Here is a 21,953-nt window from a genome sequence, read left to right on the forward strand (position 1 = left end):
GTGATCCTGACGTTTAAATATTCGGTAGTCTTTCTCTACAGTTCATTATACGTTCAATTACTCAAACTTAAGAGGCGTTCCCTCATGAACTATTTACACTATCTCAGACTTATAGAGGCACTTCCTCTCGAACTATTTCACTTTACATTTACACTTATCACTTTACACATATATTTAATCAGTATGGCCATACACTGCTGTAATTCTGTTTTCCTGCCGAGAATTAATATATTCAAATTATATCAAGTTATGATATAGGTCTACCAACATCGATGAACTGAAATATACGACGGCAATATGTACACTCCCAAGCCTTTGAAAGTCGTACCACAACATTTCCTTAAGTTAATCATTGCTGAATAGGCAATGTAATAAACACCATCATTTCATTGGGATTTCTATCAATACACATATCAGGATATTATTTACGCAACGTTGCTACCTGTGGACAAGCATAGAGCGACTCGAATACCAGACATCATAGACAGAGTATCATAGCACTACCTGTAAGAGATTGACAAGGACAAATACACTCCGAACATACACGATGAGGCTCAGATGGCACAAGACACCCGCTGTTGGTAACAGTAAGCTTTCACTGTCTCCTGGAATGAACCTAGGATCTTCTGAGATGGGGTGTGTCTAACCTGAAACTCCCTACACGCTGTAAATAATAAGGAAATAAATTGGAGGGAGTCTTCCTTTTAATGCATATTGGAATCTACGCAACGTTGGCAATATTTAGATTGACTCACATAATCGCTGTTTCGAGAGGAATGAACCAGCTATTTGTATTATGTTTCCTTTCAGTGGAGAAAACACTTTCCTTCTCCCCTATAGACCGGCTCATAAATTACCCAACAGCGAGCAGTCCATGTCCCACTTCCAAAGAGCGAGGCACTGGCCTTTCGCACACAATTGCTCCGCGGCAAATAATCACATTTTCTTTCACTACTGGCCACAATGGCATCACTCTAAATATCGGCTCTATGTCCGGCCGTAATCAACATATTCATAGCGCGGTATCCACTTAGGGCATATTAATAACAAATTCCAAGGGAACTTCATATTCTTACTTCACAATATTCATTAAGGCTACAACCTGCCTAGCCACCCTGTTCTTCCTCTCGATACCTCGAATACAATGCTACTTATTGGTGAATTCCTTCCACACGAGTCCAAATTACCTCACGCATTCGCGAGCTAAATAATTCGTCGAAATATACCCACACAGGTGCCATAATTACTACTTAGAAGGAATCTCTACCAGGTGAAGGCACAAAAATGAATTACTGAAAATCTTGATGACTCATATATGCTATGGAAGAGATGTTAACTGGAGTCATTTTCACAGAATTTTTAAGCCCTCTCTACTTGACAGCGATTCACACTTAATTAATCTAAGGTCCTTATAATTACGTCATGCATTACCAAACCCTTATATAAGTGGAAGTAAAATATGGTTATTCCCAAACCATGACGCCTGTATTTCATAAAAACCAAAAAAATTGAACTTATTATTATTATCCCTCTGAAATAGCATATTGGCGATCTACATTATATCTGCATACAAATTTACTTTATATTTACAATGGGAAACGACCTTCAAAGCTACTTAATATTGGAAATGTACTCAGCCTTTCTGGATACCACGAACACAGCTTTACAGGAGGGCACACCCATGAGTTTACTCGGAATCCATAACGTCTTCAGCGATATCAAGTTCTTTGGTGACCAAATGGCAAGTCACGAACATGATGGCTTGATCTCGTGCGATGTTCCAGACGTTCTCTGCTTCGCCAGGTGAAATTCCGGCAGACAGTTGGATATATCGTTCTCTCTGCTATACAGGCAAAATTATGGCATACAGCTGGATGTCCCGTTCACTCCGACGTTCCTGTAGATTCCTTATGTAAATGAGGGGAAATTATCTCATGTGAATGCGTTAGTTTATTACACATCACAATTTAGGTACATGATTGGATCTGCTCAATGGCACAAGCATTCCAACCTAATGTCGGTAATGTCTCTGAAGCCCGACACTGTTCCCTTCTCACAGACCTATCCTTTTTATAGACAGCAGACTGCTCTTCTAGGCCTTGAAGACCCACTGGTTCACCTAAAAACGTCACTGGTTAGGCCACTACTGGGCTAAAACTCTGGTGTCACACGACAGTACTTCGGGCACACTGTATTTCACTTAGTCATGCGTAAGTCAAGCTCTCTACTGCGTTAGGGATTTATATAACGTGACACTGCCCTTACGTATGCCTACAATGAACCGTTCGTTCCCTTTCTTAATATTTCGTATTTATATCGAGTACACTCGCTCCACGCACTTAGTTGAATACGTGCCTAATTATGTTAATTTAGCCGTCTTACTTTGGGCATATTTGAGGCTCGATGCACGATCTCTTCGACACATGGACAGTGAACATTACGGTTCCGTATTGTTCCTATTATATTTTCAATCTTAAAAGCGTCCTTTTGTCTCTGTTGTTGAATGATGACGAGCACTAGGGGAATCCTTCAGTTCACTGCCACGGTTGGGATCCAACATCTGGTAACCATTAAAACGAGCCCCTGTTACGGCGTAGTTACCGCTCTTTTAATTATGTACAGCAATTCTCGGTCTCATAATTATGCGTAAAATTCCCTGATTCAAATGAATGTTTGCAGGTGATTATCCGTTGAGTATCTTACGATTTATAAAAATGAACAGGGGAAAAACAATTGAACTCGATGAGTTGGCAGTGGTGAATGAATGACGAAAATAGGGTATAACGTTATTTTTTACGTTGGATATGCTTCCTGGACTCGACTAGTGACCTAGGTTCTTTGTCACGTGATAACGCGTCGCTTTCTATCTTGCTCGTGGTTGGAGTGAGAAAACTACACGTACAAGCGCTCTTGCACCGCCTTGCTGCTAATTACCAGCAGCTAGAGCTAGGTCGCGCGACCCAGGGTACTGCCAATCGTATCCCGGCGCGGGTGCAAACATTCTAACTTGGGCGGTTTTTATTGTAGAATGACGCAGAAAACGACATATTTCATCTCCTGGGTATCATGACATACTATAGGTGACGTTGTGAACGGTCGCAGTAGTAAAATTATTTTACCTGAAGTGAATAGGAAGAGTATGTCGGATAGAGATATTCAACATTTGCAATTCTATGTGCGCGCCCTGAGTGCGACTGTATCAACACAGAGATTAATCACATATTGTTTCTGTTCTGAACACTGATGGCCAACATGTTTCGTCTTGTTCCACAATCAATTGTACTTAGAGCTTGTCTTGACGGAACAGCATCCTCCTCTCCCTCCTCATCCTCCTCCTCCTCCGACCGGACATAGCCGTGTTCCTTCTCTTCCGCCTCACAGGTCAGATACGTTCCTCCTTCTCCTCCTCGCAGTTACTAAGGTTAACACAATCCCTCCTCCTACGGAATAGTCATTGTTCATCAACATTAGTGTGTGCTTCGACATCGTACGCTATGGAACAGAACAACAAACAAAACTGTAAATATGCATGCTGTTCGCAAGCTAATACGCAACATCTTATTTATCTCACACGAATAAGTAAGGCTATTAAAATGTTCTATAAACATGGAAACTTGATGCCAAAATATCTGATTGAATGTTTACCACCAGGATTTTTATCTACGTACGCTGCTCCTTCCGTAAATAATATTCGAGATATCATTCCTCTTCATAGTGAGATGTTAATCGATGTAGCTTTATGCAGAACCTGTCAAAGTCATTACAAGCATCGAGGAGAAAATGATGATGATGATTGGGATGGATGAAATCCGAAGATTGAACACTATACACAGTGTGTATATAAACTTTTCCTAGTACATGATGATGATGATGATTCAGAAAAGGAATAACAATAAGGTAAGAAGTGTATTATCTTCCTTGTAAAGCATAACTTACTTAGTATAATACATTTCTAAGGGTTTTGTTTAATTTCAATGTTGCAGGAGGCATTACAATTTCGGAAGCATGCCGCTGAAACCTTTTAAGAAGCATAGAAAACTTGTCGGCAGCAAAACGAAAACTGTTATAGTACATTGTAAATAAATACTTTATTGCATTCAAATATGTTGTACTTATTGCATTCCTTACACCTACTCATTCTTGAGAAAACGATCAATTATAAACATGCAAAATAACGTCATCGCTGCAGCACGTGCTCACTCTTGCCTTCGCGATGCGCGTTCGATAGAGATGTGCCTTGACAGGGGAGGTCTTAACAGCCTCTCTATAGTCGCCATCTTGTGTAGTAGCCCCTAACCTAAGTGTCTTCAAACAGCAGCTGCCATCGTGCGCAGTAGAATGCATGTTTAAACTTCTTTGATAGAGAGATAAAATGTGCCTTGACAGAGGAGAAAGTCATAACACCCTATGTATAGCTGCCATATTGTGCTGGAGCCTCTAAGCTAGGTTTCTTCATGAGAGCCTGTGTACAGCCTCCTCAGCCAGCTTTCTCCATAAGAGCAGTCGCCATCTAGTCTATACGAATGGAGTATAGCAGTTATCCTGCATAATAAACCTTGCCTCATTTCTCGAATTTCGGGCTGATCAGCAGACCAAATGCCAAAGGGCCTAAGTAGGAACCGAACCGTTGATCTCAACAATAGACCTCTTGTTTCTATACTATCATGTTCCTGGTAGAGCGATCCTAAGTATTAGGAAGAAAAATTTTGTCCGTTTTGCCCTACGACGCACCGTTTTTGTGATGTTTAACATTTTGCATTGAAGGCCCAAATTTAATGAATTGAACCGTTATTTCTAGTACTGCACGTTATACTCTCTACCATAGCAAGAACAGATCGACTTACGAAAACTTGCTCCATGACACAACATAAAAAGCTAAAACAGACCAAATGCCAAAGGGCCTAAGTAAAAACCGAACCGTTGATTTCTTCATGAGACTACTTTCTTCTTATGCTATCATGTTCCTGATACAGCGAACCTACGTATTAAGCAGAAACAAATTGTCCGTTTTGCTCTACGACGCACAGTTTTTGAGATATATAACATCTTGCATTTAAGCCCTAATTTTAATAAATAGAACCGTTGTTTCTATCACGCCACGTTAGCCACTGAGCTAGCTTTATTCATACGAGAAGCAGCCATCATGCGGCCACCATCTTGCTCCAGCACCCATAAGGTGTCTCACAAGGAGCCAAGTATAGCTGCCACCTTGAGGCCGCCATCTTGCACAAGGGTCCCTAGGAGGTCTCATAAGGAGCTTCGTATATCAGCCATCTTGCAGCCGCCTTCTTGCGCAAGTAGCCTTAAGGAGTCTCATAAGGAGCCGTGTATAGTCGCCATCTTGTGCAATTGGCGTCGGGGAGGGCATCGGGATATAAAGCTGAGGTTAGGTCCCTCCATGAGGTCAGGCTTGCTTTCTTACGCGTAAAAAGTTAAGTTAAGCCCCCCAAGATTGCGGATGTGAAGTTAGGCTCGCTCTTGTAGGCGTCAGGAAGGGCATACGGCTGTCAAACTGAGTTTAAGACCCTCGATGATGTTAGGCAGGCTCACATACTCATAAAAAGTTAGGTTAAAGCCCTCCAAGATGGCGGATGTGAGGTTAGGCGCGCTCTCTTAGGCGTCAGGAAGGGCATCCGGATGTAAAACTGAGTTTAAGACCCTCCATGAGGTTAGGCTATCTGTCTTACGCATAAAAGTTAGGTTGGGATCCTCCAAGATGGCGGATGTGAGGTTAGGCTCGCGCTCTTAGCCAGGGCAGTCAATGCGGCGGAGACTTCTCCCGAGAGTGTGTTGAGGCGGAGGAGGCCCGTGCGGACGGGCATGTGGAGGTGGAGGTGGAGGTGGCGGATTCCTCTGCGGAGGGGCCTGCGGCGGCTTCGGCTGCCGAAACCCTGACTTATACTACTGTAGGCAAATTGAGAAGCGAGATAGGACTTATCAAAGTCACTCAAGGAGAGCTGGATAAACGTATTATGGGACAGCTAGATAGCAGTAACACGCAGATAGCTGCTTTCTGTAAGGACGTACAGGTCATTAAAACTGACCTGAGACGCGAAATAAAGAATCTGGACACCTCAATTAACTCAAAAATTGAGAACCTCTCCAAAGAGGTCAACCAAATTAAATTAAGAGACCCTATAACTGACGTCACAGGTGCCGGTTGTTCAATCGAAATACACAGTACAACGACCCTTATTAAAATACAAGACGACAAGCCAGTAAAATTTTCTGGACGTGATGAATACAACGCCCGAGAATTTATATTGAATGTTGAGGATTATCTGCAGGAGAACAGGGTGGAAAATGACAGGAAACTTAGAGTTGTACCGAAGCTTCTTGAAGGACGAGCATTATCTTGGTTTAAGCCTTTAAGAACAGCTTCAAAATTTATGAAGATTTTAAGCAGGCTCTTTTTAAAAGATTTTGGGATACCGAAACTCAAAATCTTGTAAAAATGGAATTGTATGCTAGGAAGTACAATACCTCATTGAAGACTTCAAGGTATTCTGATTACTTTCTAATGCAACTGAAGAAGTTACAATTCTTGGATCTTCCTCTGCCAGATACTGAGCTAATTCAAATTCTAACCCTTCAATATCCGCCTCATGTGCAGGAGATACCAGTTGCTGCCAACATCAAGGTACTAGCACATTTTTATTCTACTTTGCGTAGGTTGGATACAGCTAACACTCAATCTACGCCAAAAAGTAGTAGAAGCAGAGAAGTGAGCACGAACACTACGGAAAAAAGCCGCAGGAGAGAGAAGAACCCAGGCCACTAGAAGAAGGCAGAATAAGCCAAACTAATCCAACACGCATTCGGAATTTCAGACATCAGAGGAATCAAGACAGACATCCTTACCGACCAAGAAATTTATGGAGGCAGCGGGAGAACACTCCTGAAGAAACTGAGATTCGAGAAGACGTCAGTTAGAAAGAAGATGTGGAGATACCCGGGAATAAGTCAAAGAAAATAATCGTAATCCTGAGGGACCAGGAGCTACATCCCTGGAATATTAACGACAATTTGAGCCTAAAGAGCGACGATCACTTGATCCTGAATTAACAGGCGCTATAAAAAACGTCGATCCTGCAATAAGGAATTACAATGAGGACGAAGCATCGAGTCACTGTATTGCCGTCATTAATTACCGGCATATTGACGATTCGGAGATGCTATTTGAAGACGTCCAGACACCAAGACCAATAATTACACGTTTGTTACCAGTTATTACTGTACGCACAGGTAATTTACATGTAACTACGCTCGTTGATTCTGGATCGCAAGCCTCTCTGATTTCTAACAGACTTGTGGACCCATAGAAAAACCGGAGCAACATATTATTACCTGCAGCGCAGATTAAAGTAAGAGGTATAGACCCTAATAAAACTATTAAGTGTAAGTCACAGGCATTTTTGGAATCTGAAATAAATTACCAGTCATTTGAGCACATCTTCCTGGATGTTTCTCGCTTAATTTTAACTCAATTCTTGGATCAGATTTCATGTTTAAATATAAGGGGACGACCGATTATGATGCCAAGCCAGTGAAATTGCAAAATGATTCCGTAGAACTGCAGCTGGTAGGACGTGACGACCTGGTGATTCAAGAAAATGGAGCCGCTTCGAAGAAGCCGATGGTTACTGCAATGAAACAACTGTAAGCGAGGGAGCGCCCGCCGTAGTAGATAGTAGAGGGGGTGACCAGGAAGAGGACGGATTAGCGTCCCTACTTGATGAAAACTCCATGATAGGTCCAGATTTATTATGTCAATAGCCAGTGTAGATGAAGACCTAGAAAACAGATTGAAACTATAGGAGGCTAAACATGAAATCCTACAAAAATTTTCGTGTGTGTTCGATGATAAACCTGGAGTGAGTTATGAGTATCCTAAACGTGACATACTTACCCCTTACCAGAAAAGAGGAGTAAGCCTAAGAAAAGAAAATACCTTTTCGTCACATCGGGAGGAACATGAACCAGGAAGGCATAGGCCCTGGCACATATGTGTTGTAAAATCTTTATTCATGAGAGAACGGCTAAGTTACGATGCCCTAACAGCTGTACGAGAGAACGTTCTCCTATATATTGCTCGGCGTGAGGAAAACAGCATGAGAGGGACAGGGTCAAGTGACGTCAGCACCGCATGTACCTCACCTCCCCGAAGAAACATCTGGAAACAATTTTTAAACTTCTCAGCGACTTGACCAATAAATATGAAACTAACACCAAATTGTAGCTTATATTTTAAAAGGGCAACGTTGCAAACTTGAGAATAATCAGCCTTGTAGTTTCAAAGATATAATTTGAAGTTTGGGAAGTATTATTACATCTCCGTCGCCCGAATCAGAGAGCTGCTTCCAGCCGGATATAAATAGGTCGACGACCCGAGGTTATAGTCAGTGTATCTTAAACTCTACGACTCATGACTAGACGTCACTATGCCCCGTCGCGCTTCGCGAGAGATATGGATGTGTAACTCTACAACTTTGAATTTGTGCGAGGTCGTCGCAAATGAAGTTCCAACCGCGTCGCGACGTCTGAAATATTGTAAAAAATTCTCAGAATGGATCTTCATTGTATAATATTTACGGGTGTCTTAACCAAGTGAATTTACGATAGGGTCTGTGCGTTGAAGTATAATTGAGAATTCAAGTGTTTAATTTACCAGTTGACGGTTTTGTGGACTTCGTTATCTCATAATTTTGAACTTTGTCATTGACATTGTGCGTGCTAAACTGAACTTTCAATTTATGACATACATACATACATTATCATTATAGACTGTTATGCCTTTCAGCGTTCAGTCTGCAAGCCTCTGAGAATTTACAAAACGTTGCCACAGTCCTCGATTTGCAACTAGTGTTGTGGCCTCATTTAGTTCTATACCTCTTATCTTTAAATCGTTAGAAATCGAGTCTAAACATCGTCGTCTTGCTCTCCCTCTACTTCTCTTACCCTCCATAACAGAGTCCATTATTCTCCTAGGTCACCTATCCCATTCCCATTAGCTTCCATATCTTCCCCTCATTTACCAATCACGCACGATGTCACTCAATGCTTCATAAAACATGTCAACTTCATCCTCAACTGCACCCTCACATGGTGAATACACGGACACAATTCTTGTCCTAATTCCTCCAACTGACAAATCTACCCATGTCATTCGCTCATTTACGTGCCTAACAGAAATTATGTTGTGTCAAATGGTATTCCTGATAAAGAGCCCTACACCAGACTCTGCCCTCCCCTTTCTAAAACCCGTCAGGTACAGTTTATAATCTCTTATCTCTTCCTCATTATCTCACCTTACCCGAATATCACTTACTCCTACCAAATCCAAATGCATCTTCCGTGCTGACTCAGCCAGTTCTACCTTCTTTCTTCCATGAGCCCCATTAATATTGATAGCTCCCCATCGAATTCCATTTCGTTCGCCAAGTTGTTTCCAAGGAGTCCCTCGCCTGTCAAATGGGAGTGGAACTCTATTACTACCATAGATCCGAGGCTTGCTTAAAATGTTCTGAGCCCGGTAAATTCATGAAGCACGATGCTACCCTACTTGAACATAGTCCAAGTGAAGATCTCTCCCCTAACGTGTTATGGACCACCGGTGAATTGTATAGTCCTAGCCGCCTGAGCACAAGGAGGGCCAAGACTCAGGATATGTCCGAGATGCCCACTCCCTTTCCGTAGCAACTGGTATCCCGACTCTCAGGACCACTTAGTAGGCCACTCAGCCGTTGCCCAAGGTTCACGAACTAGGACGTGACTACAGTAACCCACAAACATTTATGACAGTTTAATTAATTCTGAGACGCATTTCACCTATACGATACGATTGTGAACTGTTTGAAATACAATTCACAAGAATATTAAATAATTGACACGACTAAATGTGACTATTTTTCATGTAATTTCTCGAAATTTCGATTATTACCATTAGAAAGTAACTAAATGTTAAGGACATTTTATGGCAATAGTAGGTCATACGAACTCGTGTCAAACAAATTCAGGCATAAAAACCTCTTGATCTATGAACATTAACATTCACGAGACTGTTCTAGGAGCGATATGAATTGCATGAATTGCGTTTTCTCAAGTGTTCGATGGACTGTGATGGTTACTCTACGAGTGAATTTAAGACATAATCAGTGACTCTTATAAACTGTGACAGTGTTCAATTCATGTTTTATTAACTGTGAGAACGACTGCATTAAGTTGACTTATGGATCACACTGTATCATAGACTGTGATATTCTGAGTCACGTATTTAGCATCGTAAAACAAAAGTGAGAATACAAACTGTTTATTAAGACTTGTGTCAGTGTATAATACAATTCTCTAACGATAATTAAGAGTTCTAAAGCCCATTGTATTGTGCCATTTGAACTTTCCGTGTTTCACCATTCATCTTTAAAAGAACATCGGGAATCTTGGCAAGGTGTCGTGATATTACACTGCGTAGAACTTCATCTCCAGCGTGGGGTTAATCGTGGTTTCTTCGAGCGTGGTATCGAACGAGGGATCGATCGTGGTTTCGACGAGGGATGATAACGTGGTGCCTTCATTAGATTGAAATTGTCACGCCGCTGGTGTCGAGTTCGAGTCTTGGTGCATGCTGCAGAAAGTTCCAGTCACCAAGCAGCAGGACAGTACTTCATCAATCCTTATAAGCAGATTACAGGTGATATAAGTGTTTTTCATATATATATTAGTGAGTAATTCCACTTAGACACTAACTGACTCTTTACAAAGCACTCAATCATTCATAGTGCTACATTCGTCAAAAGAAAAGTGCTTCAAGTGGACTTTAATGCTACTGTTCCTCATAATTGTAGGAGGTTGTTCAAGAAGACTTTAGATCTTACTTTGAACTATAGATTTTTCTTTAAAATTTCTGTAAATATCAAAGTAAGGAAAGGCCTGAACGTTGATTCGGATTACTATCTCTCTGAGGTAAAAGTAAGATTCTAGCCGAATACGTCTAAACCGAGACAGCAAAGGAAGCCCAGGATAAATATAGAGACTCTGGAGCAGAATGAATTGGAATACCAACAGAAACTCTCCAAACTAAGGATGACCAACTGGGATGAAATCAGAGACTCCATGAACAACACTTATATTCACCTGTAATCTGCTTATAAGGAATGATGAAGTACTGTCCAAGGAAGCGGAAACACAGATTGTGGAACGAAAAATGTGACGATGCATTAGAAAGTAGACTAAACGCCTGGAAGAGATGGCATTCGAACAGCAACAGCGAGAACTTGGAAGCCTTCAGGGAAGCAAGGAAGAGAACAGCTAGGATCATAAGAACAGAGAAGAGAAAATATGACAGGAATAGGATAGAGTAGATAGAAGAGGAATTTAAAAGGAACAACACCAGGGAGTTCTACAAAACCTTCAAAGAAGTCCTAAAGGGATACACACCATCAAATCTATGCTTCAGATGAACAGACGGTAGCATAGCAACAAATGATAAAGAAAACTGCCAGCTCTTGGCTAACTACTTCCAAAAGCTGCTCAACTGTGAAGAACCGCCTGAAAGATTGCCTGTCCTGAAACTATCCAATGAGAATCCAAATCCCCAAGTCTAGATGAGATAAAATGTATGATCAGAGAGATTAAAAACAACAAAGCACCAGGGGATGATGGCATTGTGGCAGAAATGTGGAAGATTTGAGATGAAGTGGCTGCAGAAAGAATACATCACCTCATAAAAGAGATTTGGAAAACTGAAAGGATTCCAAACGATTGGAAATGTGCGCTTATCCAACCACTCCACAAGAAAGGTAGTCGAATGGATATTAATAAATACAGAGGTATCTCTCTACTTTCAGTCGCATAAACAATATTCACCAAAGTGCTACTGAACAGGGTTGAAGAACAAATAGACTCCCTCATTGGAGAATACCAAGCTGGTTTCAGGAAAGGGAGGTCATGTACAGAACAGATATTGAACCTCAAGACTAGAGCATTGAGGGGCCAGAACACAGTGGTAATCTTCGTCGACTTCCAAAAAGCATGTGACTCAATTTATAGACATACATTATTTAATGTACAAGAAGTGTTTGGAATCGACAGGAAAACGAGACAAATAATAAAACAAACCCTGACAGACACCACCTCAAAAATTAAATTTGCTGGAGAAATATCTGATCCATTTCAAATAAAGACAGGAGTCAGACAAGGAGATGGATTATCACCCATCCTGTTTAACATGGTATTGGGGAAAGTCATATATACCTGGGAAAACTCTCCGAAAGTAGAAAGCATAGAGGGCATTCACCTTGGGCGCAAGGGACAAAACTTGGAAATTAAATATCTGGCTTTTGCTGATGATCTTGCTTTCTTAGCTCAAAACAGAGAGGATGCCCAAAAGGATGCTGGAGCTTCTTCATGATATTGCTAAGAAAACAGGTCTCAAAAATCTACTACGAAAAGACGAAGTACATGGAGTAAAGACATCAGGGAGAGAAAAGCATGGAAGTGAAGTGCGGAAAAGTTAGAAGAGTAGAAAATTTTAAGTATTTGGGAGAACTTATCCAACCCAATGGACTAGACAAGAAGGCAAACAAGAAAAGAACTAGAAAATTAGAACTGGCCTACAGACTGACACAGAACAGGTACAATAAACGGGCAATATCCTACAAAGCCAAAATTAAACACTACAACGCTGTTGTAAAACCAGAGGGGCTGCACGATTCAGAATACCTTATATTTAATAAAAAAGGGGAACTTAAAGAAATTGTGAAGAAGGAAAGGAAAATTCTGAGGAAAATTCTTGGTCCTCAGAAAATGACGGATGGTACGTGGAGGAAAAGGAGAAATGAGGATCTCTACAAGTATTCCGGAAAGATCACGGACACAATGCTAAAACGAAGACTGAAATTTTACGGACATCTCGTCAGAATGAATTACAACCACCTAACTAAAAGGATATTTAAATATATAATTGGATTGAGGAGGACAACAAAATGGGTAGAGGAGGTTAAGAAGGACGCAGAAGAAGTTAAAATAAATCAGAATTGATCCTCAACAGAAAGGAGTTCAGAAGTCGAGTAGATGACCACAAATTCCATGAAGAGAAGCGGAAGAACAGAGCCAAATTTGCAATATCTGAGGGGCAGAGAAATATAAGGAGTGAACGAATGAAGAAGTTCTGGGAAGAGAAAAGAAGCAGTCTGGCCAGAAAGTATTAAGTTTCACGCGGTCCACAGTTGGTTAAAGTCGGAAGCAAGAATAAAAAGAAATCATTTCACTTAGATGAACTGTAGGGCTTGCCATAAAACACGTGCACTATTTGATTATCTTACAAAAAATGGTTTAGATGAACTGTAGGAGTTTACAGCAAGTGATTGAAAACATTTATTTGAACTATCAGATTATTAATGGAAGTGTGTGTTAAGATTATGTTTATAAATCTTAGAATAACTTAGGTTTGCATCACAAGTGATGGACTTAATTTCTACGCAATGTAGAAGCTTGGTTATATGAAGTTCTCTATACAAAGTACAGGCTTAACAACACAAAAACAATTGCTGAATAAGTTTACAGGGATGGCTTAACATAACGTTATGCTGACCACGTATACCAGCCCAAACCGCTATGCACTAACGTAACACAACATTACCCTGACCACGTGTAAAGGCTTCACTCACATAACCTAACGCTGGCAGAAAATTACAGGCCTAAACTCACATAATCTATGGGTGGCTTAACGTATGATAACACAATGTATTCAGGTTTCTCCGTATACACTAAAGCGTTGGCTAAGACTACGGGCTTAACGTAACAAAACGTTAGGCTGTCCATGTATAGAGGCTTACCCTACATAATCTAGTGCTGGCTAACATTACAGGCTTAACATGTATAGAGGCTTAACCTACATAATCTTGTTCTGGCTAACATTACAGGCTTAACGTAACAGTACGTTAGGCTCTAAATGTACAGAGGCTTACCCTACATAATCTAGTGCTGGCTAATATTACAGGCTTAACGTAACAGTACGTTAGGCTCTAAATGTATAGAGGCTTAACATACATAATCTTGTTCTGGCTAACATTACAGGCTTAACGTAACAGTACGTTAGGCTCTAAATGTACAGAGGCTTACCCTACATAATCTAGTGCTGGCTAACATTACAGGCTTAACGTAACACAACGTTAGGCTGTCCATGTATAGAGGCTTAACCTACATAATCTAGTGCTGGCTAACATTACAGGCTTAACATGTATAGAGGCTTAACCTACATAATCTTGTTCTGGCTAACATTACAGGCTTAACGTAACAGTACGTTAGGCTCTAAATGTATAGAGGCTTACCCTACATAATCTAGTGCTGGCTAACATTACAGGCTTAACGTAACAGTACGTTAAGCTGTCCATTTATAGAGGCTTACCCTACATAATCTAGTGCTGGCTAATATTACAGGCTTAACGTAACAAAACGTTAGGCTGTCCATGTATAGAGGCTTACCCTACATAATCCTGTTCTGGCTAACATTACAGGCTTAACGTAACAGTACGTTAGGCTGTAAATATATAGAGGCTTACCCCACATAATCTAGTGCTGGCTAACATTACAGGCTTAATGTAACAGTACGTTAGGCTGTAAATATATAGAGGCTTACCCTACATAATCTAGTGCTGGCTAATATTACAGGCTTAACGTAACAGTACGTTAGGCTCTAAATTTATAGAGGCTTACCCTACATAATCTAGTGCTGGCTAACATTACAGGCTTAACGTAACACAACGTTAAGCTGTCCATGTATAGAGGCTTAACCTACATAATCTTGTTCTGGCTAACATTACAGGCTTAACGTAACAGTACGTTAGGCACTAAATGAATAGAGGCTTAACCTACATAATCTAGTGCTGGCTAACATTACAGGCTTAACGTAACACAACGTTAGGCTGTCCATGTATAGAGGCTTAACCTATATAATCTTGTTCTGGCTAGCATTACAGGCTTAACGTAACAGTACGTTAGGCACTAAATGAATAGAGGCTTAACCTACATAATCTAGTGCTGGCTAACATTACAGGCTTAACGTAACAGTACGTTAGGCACTAAATGTATAGAGGCTTAACCTACATAATCTACTGCTGGCTAACATTACAGGCTTAACGTAACAGTACGTTAGGCTCTAAATTTATAGAGGCTTGCCCTACATAATCTAGTGCTGGCTAATATTACAGGCTTAACGTAACACAACGTTAGGCTGTCCATGTATAGAGGCTTAACCTACATAATCTAGTGCTGGCTAATATTACAGGCTTAACGTAACACAACGTTAGGCTGTCCATGTATAGAGGCTTAACCTACATAATCTTGTTCTGGCTAACATTACAGGCTTAACGTAACAGTACGTTAGGCTGTAAATATATAGAGGCTTAACCTACATAATCTTGTTCTGGCTAACATTACAGGCTTAACGTAACAGTACGTTAGGCTGTAAATGTATAGATGCTTACCCTACATAATCTAGTGCTGGCTAATATTATAGGCTTAACGTAACACAACTTTAGGCTGTCCATGTATAGAGGCTCAACCTACATAATCTAGTGCTGGCTAACATTACAGGCTTAACGTAACAGTACGTTAGGCACTAAATGTATAGAGGCTTACCCTACATAATCTAGTGCTGGCTAATATTACAGGCTTAACGTAACAGTATGTTAGGCTCTAAATGTATACAGGCTTAACCTGCATAATCTAGTGCTGGCTAACATTACAGGCTTAACGTAACAGTACGTTAGGCTGTAAATGTATAGATGCTTACCCTACATAATCTAGTGCTGGCTAATATTACAGGCTTAACGTAACAGTACGTTAGGTTGTCCATTTTTGTGGGCTTAACCTACATAATCTAGGGCTGGCTAACATTACAGGCTTAGCATAGCACAACGTTAGGCTGTCCATGTATAGAGGCTTAACCTACATAATCTAGTGCTGGCTAACATTACAGGCTTAACGTAACAGTACGTTAGGCTCTAAATGTATAGAGGCTTAACCTAAATAATCTAGTGCTGGCTAACATTACAGGCTTAACGTAACAGTACGTTAGGCACTAAATGTATAGAGGCTTAACCTACATAATCTTGTTCTGGCTAACATTACAGGCTTAACGTAACAGTACGTTAGGCTGTAAATATATAGAGGCTTAACCTACATAATCTTGTTCTGGCTAACATTACAGGCTTAACGTAACAGTACGTTAGGCTGTAAATATATAGAGGCTTACCCTACAAAATCTAGTGCTGGCTAACATTACAGGCTTAACGTAACAGTACGTTAGGCACTAAATGTATAGAGGCTTACCCTACATAATCTAGTGCTGGCTAACATTACAGGCTTAACATGTATAGAGGCTTAACCTACATAACCTAGTTCTGGCTAACATTACAGGCTTAACGTAAAAAAACGTTAGGCTGTCCATGTATAGAGGCTCAACCTACATAATCTAGTGCTGGCTAACATTACAGGCTTAACGTAACAGTACGTTAGGCACTAAATGTATAGAGGCTTACCCTACATAATCTAGTGCTGGCTAATATTACAGGCTTAACGTAACAGTACGTTAGGCTCTAAATGTATAGAGGCTTAACCTGCATAATCTAGTGCTGGCTAACATTACAGGCTTAACGTAACAGTACGTTAGGCTGTAAATGTATAGATGCTTACCCTACATAATCTAGTGCTGGCTAATATTACAGGCTTAACGTAACAGTACGTTAGGTTGTCCATTTTTGTGGGCTTAACCTACATAATCTAGGGCTGGCTAACATTACAGGCTTAGCATAGCACAACGTTAGGCTGTCCATGTATAGAGGCTTAACCTTCATAATCTAGTGCTGGCTAACATTACAGGCTTAACGTAACAGTACGTTAGGCTCTAAATGTATAGAGGCTTAACCTAAATAATCTAGTGCTGGCTAACATTACAGGCTTAACGTAACAGTACGTTAGGCACTAAATGTATAGAGGCTTAACCTACATAATCTAGTGCTGGCTAACATTACAGGCTTAACGTAACAGTACGTTAGGCTCTAAATTTATAGAGGCTTAACCTAAATAATCTAGTGCTGGCTAACATGACAGGCTTAACGTAACAGTACGTTAGGCACTAAATGTATAGAGGCTTAACCTACATAATCTAGTGCTGGCTAACATTACAGGCTTAACGTAACAGTACGTTAGGCTCTAAATTTATAGAGGCTTACCCTACATAATCTAGTGCTGGCTAACATTACAGGCTTAACATGTATAGAGGCTTAACCTACATAACCTAGTTCTGGCTAACATTACAGGCTTAACGTAAAAAAACGTTAGGCTGTCCATGTATAGAGGCTCAACCTACATAATCTAGTGCTGGCTAACATTACAGGCTTAACGTAACAGTACGTTAGGCACTAAATGTATAGAGGCTTACCCTACATAATCTAGTGCTGGCTAATATTTCAGGCTTAACGTAACAGTACGTTAGGCTTTCCATGTATGTGGGCTTAACCTACATAATCTAGTGCTGGCTAACATTACAGGCTTAACGTAACAGTACGTTAGGCTCTAAATGTATAGAGGCTTAACCTACATAATCTAGTGCTGGCTAACATTACAGGCTTAACGTAACAGTACGTTAGGCTGTAAATGTATAGATGCTTACCCTACATAATCTAGAGCTGGCTAACATTACAGGCTTAACGTAACACAACGTTAGGCTGTCCATTTATATAGGACCTACAAAATCAAGTGCTGGCTAAGATTTCAGGCTTAACGTAACACATCGTTAGGATGACCATGTATACGGGCCCACACTATCAAACACAAATTCTGTCTATAATTCCAAGCTTATAGTAACACAATGTTACGCTGACGACGTATAACGACCCACATTCTCAAACACAAATGCTGTCTAAAATTTTAAGCTTTACGTAACACAATATTACGATGACCATGCATTCAGGCCCACACTCTCAAACACAAATGCTGTCTAAAATTACAGGCTTATCGAAAAACAACCTTACGCTGTCCATACATATAGGCTAAAACGCACAAAGTAACGCTGGCCAAGATTACAGGATTAATGTAACACAACGTGACCTGACCACGTATGCAGACTTAAACACAATAACTTTGTGTTTGCTAAGATTATAAGCTTAACGAAACACAGCGTTACGCTGACCATGCATGAAAACTTAACCGCAAATAATTTAATGCTGACTAAGGTTACAGGATTAACGTAACATAACGAGTAGGTATATTAGATGATTGGGCCGCCGACGCCGCCGCCGCAAGGCTCCCAGGGGCCCGCTCCTCCGCTGCCACCCGAGAGGCCTTCCCAGGGGCCCGCTCGTCCACCCGCGGGAAATTTGAATTTGTACACAGAGCCACGTGTTTTTGACAGCTGTCATCGACAACAACGCATCGCTAACCTCACTGCTGCTATCTTGACGGGCCTAAACCTCAATGCTACCAACTTAACCTCAGTACCGTGAGATTTAAGTCGGTAAACAAATCCTCGTGCTTTTTGACTGCCACGTGCTTTTCGACAGCTATCATCGACAACAACGCATCGCTAACTGCAGTGCTGCTATCTTCATGGGCTTAAACCTCAATGCTGTTATCTTAACCTTACTAGCGCGAGATTTGAATCGGTAAACAAAGCCACGTGCTATTTATGACAGCTGTCATCCGCCATCTTTAATCAAAAGAACACCGTGCAGCACTTTTTACGGCACTGCTGGTAATTCCGTCAGCTGACATCCAACATCTTTTATTCGCAGACCGCAGTGCTGCACTCTTTAGCTGCTTACCTTTGTGGAAGGCAATTTGAAAAATGCTTTTTGACAGCAGCTATCTTTAATCAACAGAGCACCGTGCTGCCCACTTTAGGTGCATACCTTCGAAATGAGGTGGCGGATAAATTGAAAAATTCTTTTTGACAACCATCCATCTTTAATCTGCAGAGCATCGTGCTGCCCTCTTTTCCTACTTACCTTTGAAATATGCTGGCGGAAAATTCCACGTGCTCATGATGGGAAACAAATCCACGTGCTTTCCTTGACAGCTGTCATCCGCCATCTTTAATATACAGAGCACCTTGCTGCCCTCTTTAGCTACTTACCTTTGAGGCGGTAATTTGAAATAAATTCTATTTGACAAGCTGCAATCTTTAATCAACACAGCACCGTGCTGCTATCTTTATCGTAGTAATGGGTAGTTTCTACGTAACAGCTGTAATCCGCTAATTTTAGTGCTGCCTCTTTAGCTACTTATCTTTGAGGCGGACAATTTGAAACATTCTATTTGACAGCAGCCATCTTTAATCAAGAGAGCACCGTGCTGCCCTCCTTAGTTGAAATGTGGCGGCAGCAATTTGAAACATTCTATTTAACAGTAGCCATCTTTAATCAAGAGAGCACCGTGCTACCCTGTTTAGCTACATACCTTTGAAATGTGGTGGCGGCAACTTAAAAAAATCAATTTGATAATCTGCCATGTTTAATCAACAAAGCACCGTGCTGCACTCTTTATGTACATACATTCAACATGTAGTGGCGGTAATTTGAAATTCTATCTAGATGTCATCTTTAATTTAGTGAGCACCGTGCTGCCCTCTTTAAGTGCATACCTTTGAAATGAGATGACGGATAATTTTAAAAAATCCGTTGGCTATCATCATCAAACATTAGTGCATTCGCGAACCTAACCCCTCATCCACTATCTCGAAGGAGACTAGAGACACATCCTCTACCTCCTCCTCCCCCTACCTCCTCCGCCTCCTCCTCCTCTGTCAAGGCATAGCTTTATCGAGCATACATCGCGAAGGCACGAGTGTGCAGCGACACCAATATTGTGCATGTTTAGTCTTGTGAAACATAACAAGACAAAAGTCGATGTTGTTATCTTCAACATGTGATTAGAACACTGATTGATGTGTTTAGATCACTAACTAGAACCGAACACGGTACAGTATGTGTTTAGAACGTGTCAGGGGATACCTTTGTTCTAAGAAGATCAGATTGAAACATAACAAGACTAGAATCGATGCTGTTAACTTTAACATGTGATCAGAACATTATTTGATGTGTTCAAAACACTATATAAGTGGTCAAGACTAGAATCTACCACTGTAAAACATATTAGGGGATACCTTTATTCTAAGAAAATCAGATTGAAACATAACAAGACTAGAATCGATGCTGTTAACTTTAACATGTGATTAGAACATTATTTGATGTGTTCAAAACACTATATAAGTGATCAAGACTAGAATCGAACACTCTACAACATGTTAGGGCATACCTTTATTCTAAGAAAATCAGATTGAAACATAACAAGACTAGAATCGAGCATTGCACTCGATGTTGTTAACCTCAACATGTAACAAGAACATTAATTGATGTGTGCAAAATACTAAATAAGTAATCAAGACTAGAATCGAACCCAGTACTCGATACAACATACGATCAGAACATCGATTGACGTGTTTACAACATGTCTTTGGTACACCTTTGTTCTAAGAGGAATAAAGATAAGACTAGCGTTCTGAACAGCTTGCGTAAGATAGCGATTGTTATAACCTCCTTTTCCTGCTGTGTCAAGGCATAGCTTTATCGAACATACAACGCGATCTTATACATATCACGTAGCTACCTCGCTCAAAACGATACAACTTCAATGAGTACGAAAATCAAAAACACAATATGCACATACCGCGTAGCTAACTCGCTTAGTAAACGATATAACTGTAATGAGTACGAAAATAAGAAACACACTGGACATAAATCGCGTAGCTAACTCGCTCAGTAAACGATATAGGAACACTTCAAATGATTTGCCTAGTATAAAAATCAAAAAACTATGCTGCGTAACTACCTCGCTCAGTAAACGATATAACTTTAATGAGTACGAAAATAATAAACACTGTGCACATATCGCGTAGCTAGCTCGCTCATAAACGATATACAAATCAAAAACCATACTGCGTAGCTAACTCGCTCAGTAAACAATATAGCAACACTTCAAATTATTTACCTAGTACGAGAATAAAAAACCATATCGCGTAGCTAACTCGCTCAGTAAACGATATAGCAACACTTCAAAATGCTTTGCCTAGTGCGAAAATAAAAAACCATATCGCGTAGCTAACTCGCTCAGTAAACGATATAGGAACACTTCAAAATGATTTGCCTAGTGCGAAATAAAAAAAAACGTTCTATTTAGCTTATTCGCTCAGTAAACGATATAGCAACACGTCAAATGATTTGCCTAGTATAAAAATCAAAAAACTATACTGCGTAACTAACTCGCTCAGTAAACGATATAACTTTAATGAGTACGAAAATGATAAACACTGTGCACATATCGCGTAGCTAGCTCGCTCATAAACGATATACAAATCAAAAACCATACTGCGTAGCTAACTCGCTCAGTAAACGATATAGCAACACTTCAAAATGCTTTACCTAGTGCGAAAATAAAAGAACCATATCGCGTAGCTAACTCGCTCAGTAAACGATATAGGAACACTTCAAAATGATTTGCCTAGTGCGAAAATAAAAAAAAACCGTTCTATGTAGCTAATTCGCTCAGTAAACGATATAGCAACACTTCAAATGATTTACCTAGTGCGAAAATAAATAAAACATATCGCGTAGCTAACTCGCTCAGTAAACGATATACAAATCAAAAAACATACTGCGTAGCTAACTTGCTCACCGCACTGCTAAGACGCTCAGTAATTGCAAATACACTGATATATGTCTTGCGAAAATCAAGAAAGCACACTGTGTAGGCAACTCGCTCGGTCACTCGCTTAGTAATTGCAACACGGCTAGAACACTGATACACGTTACTGTAAACACACACACACTCACACACGGACAAGAATGTTGCGAGATACTACACACACACATGTTTTTAAAAAATAGGGGGGTTGAAAA

General features: G+C 40.5%; 1 protein-coding gene across 1 annotated transcript in view; it reads left to right on the plus strand.

The window, feature by feature from the left end:
• Positions 1 to 21,953, plus strand: part of LOC136863901 (dynein beta chain, ciliary-like) — a 5,220,903-nt gene that overhangs the window by 929,439 nt on the left and 4,269,511 nt on the right. The gene's annotated exons all lie outside the window — the stretch shown is intronic.

Source organism: Anabrus simplex, chromosome 2 (assembly GCF_040414725.1).
Source record: "Anabrus simplex isolate iqAnaSimp1 chromosome 2, ASM4041472v1, whole genome shotgun sequence".
NCBI lineage: Eukaryota > Metazoa > Arthropoda > Insecta > Orthoptera > Tettigoniidae > Anabrus > Anabrus simplex.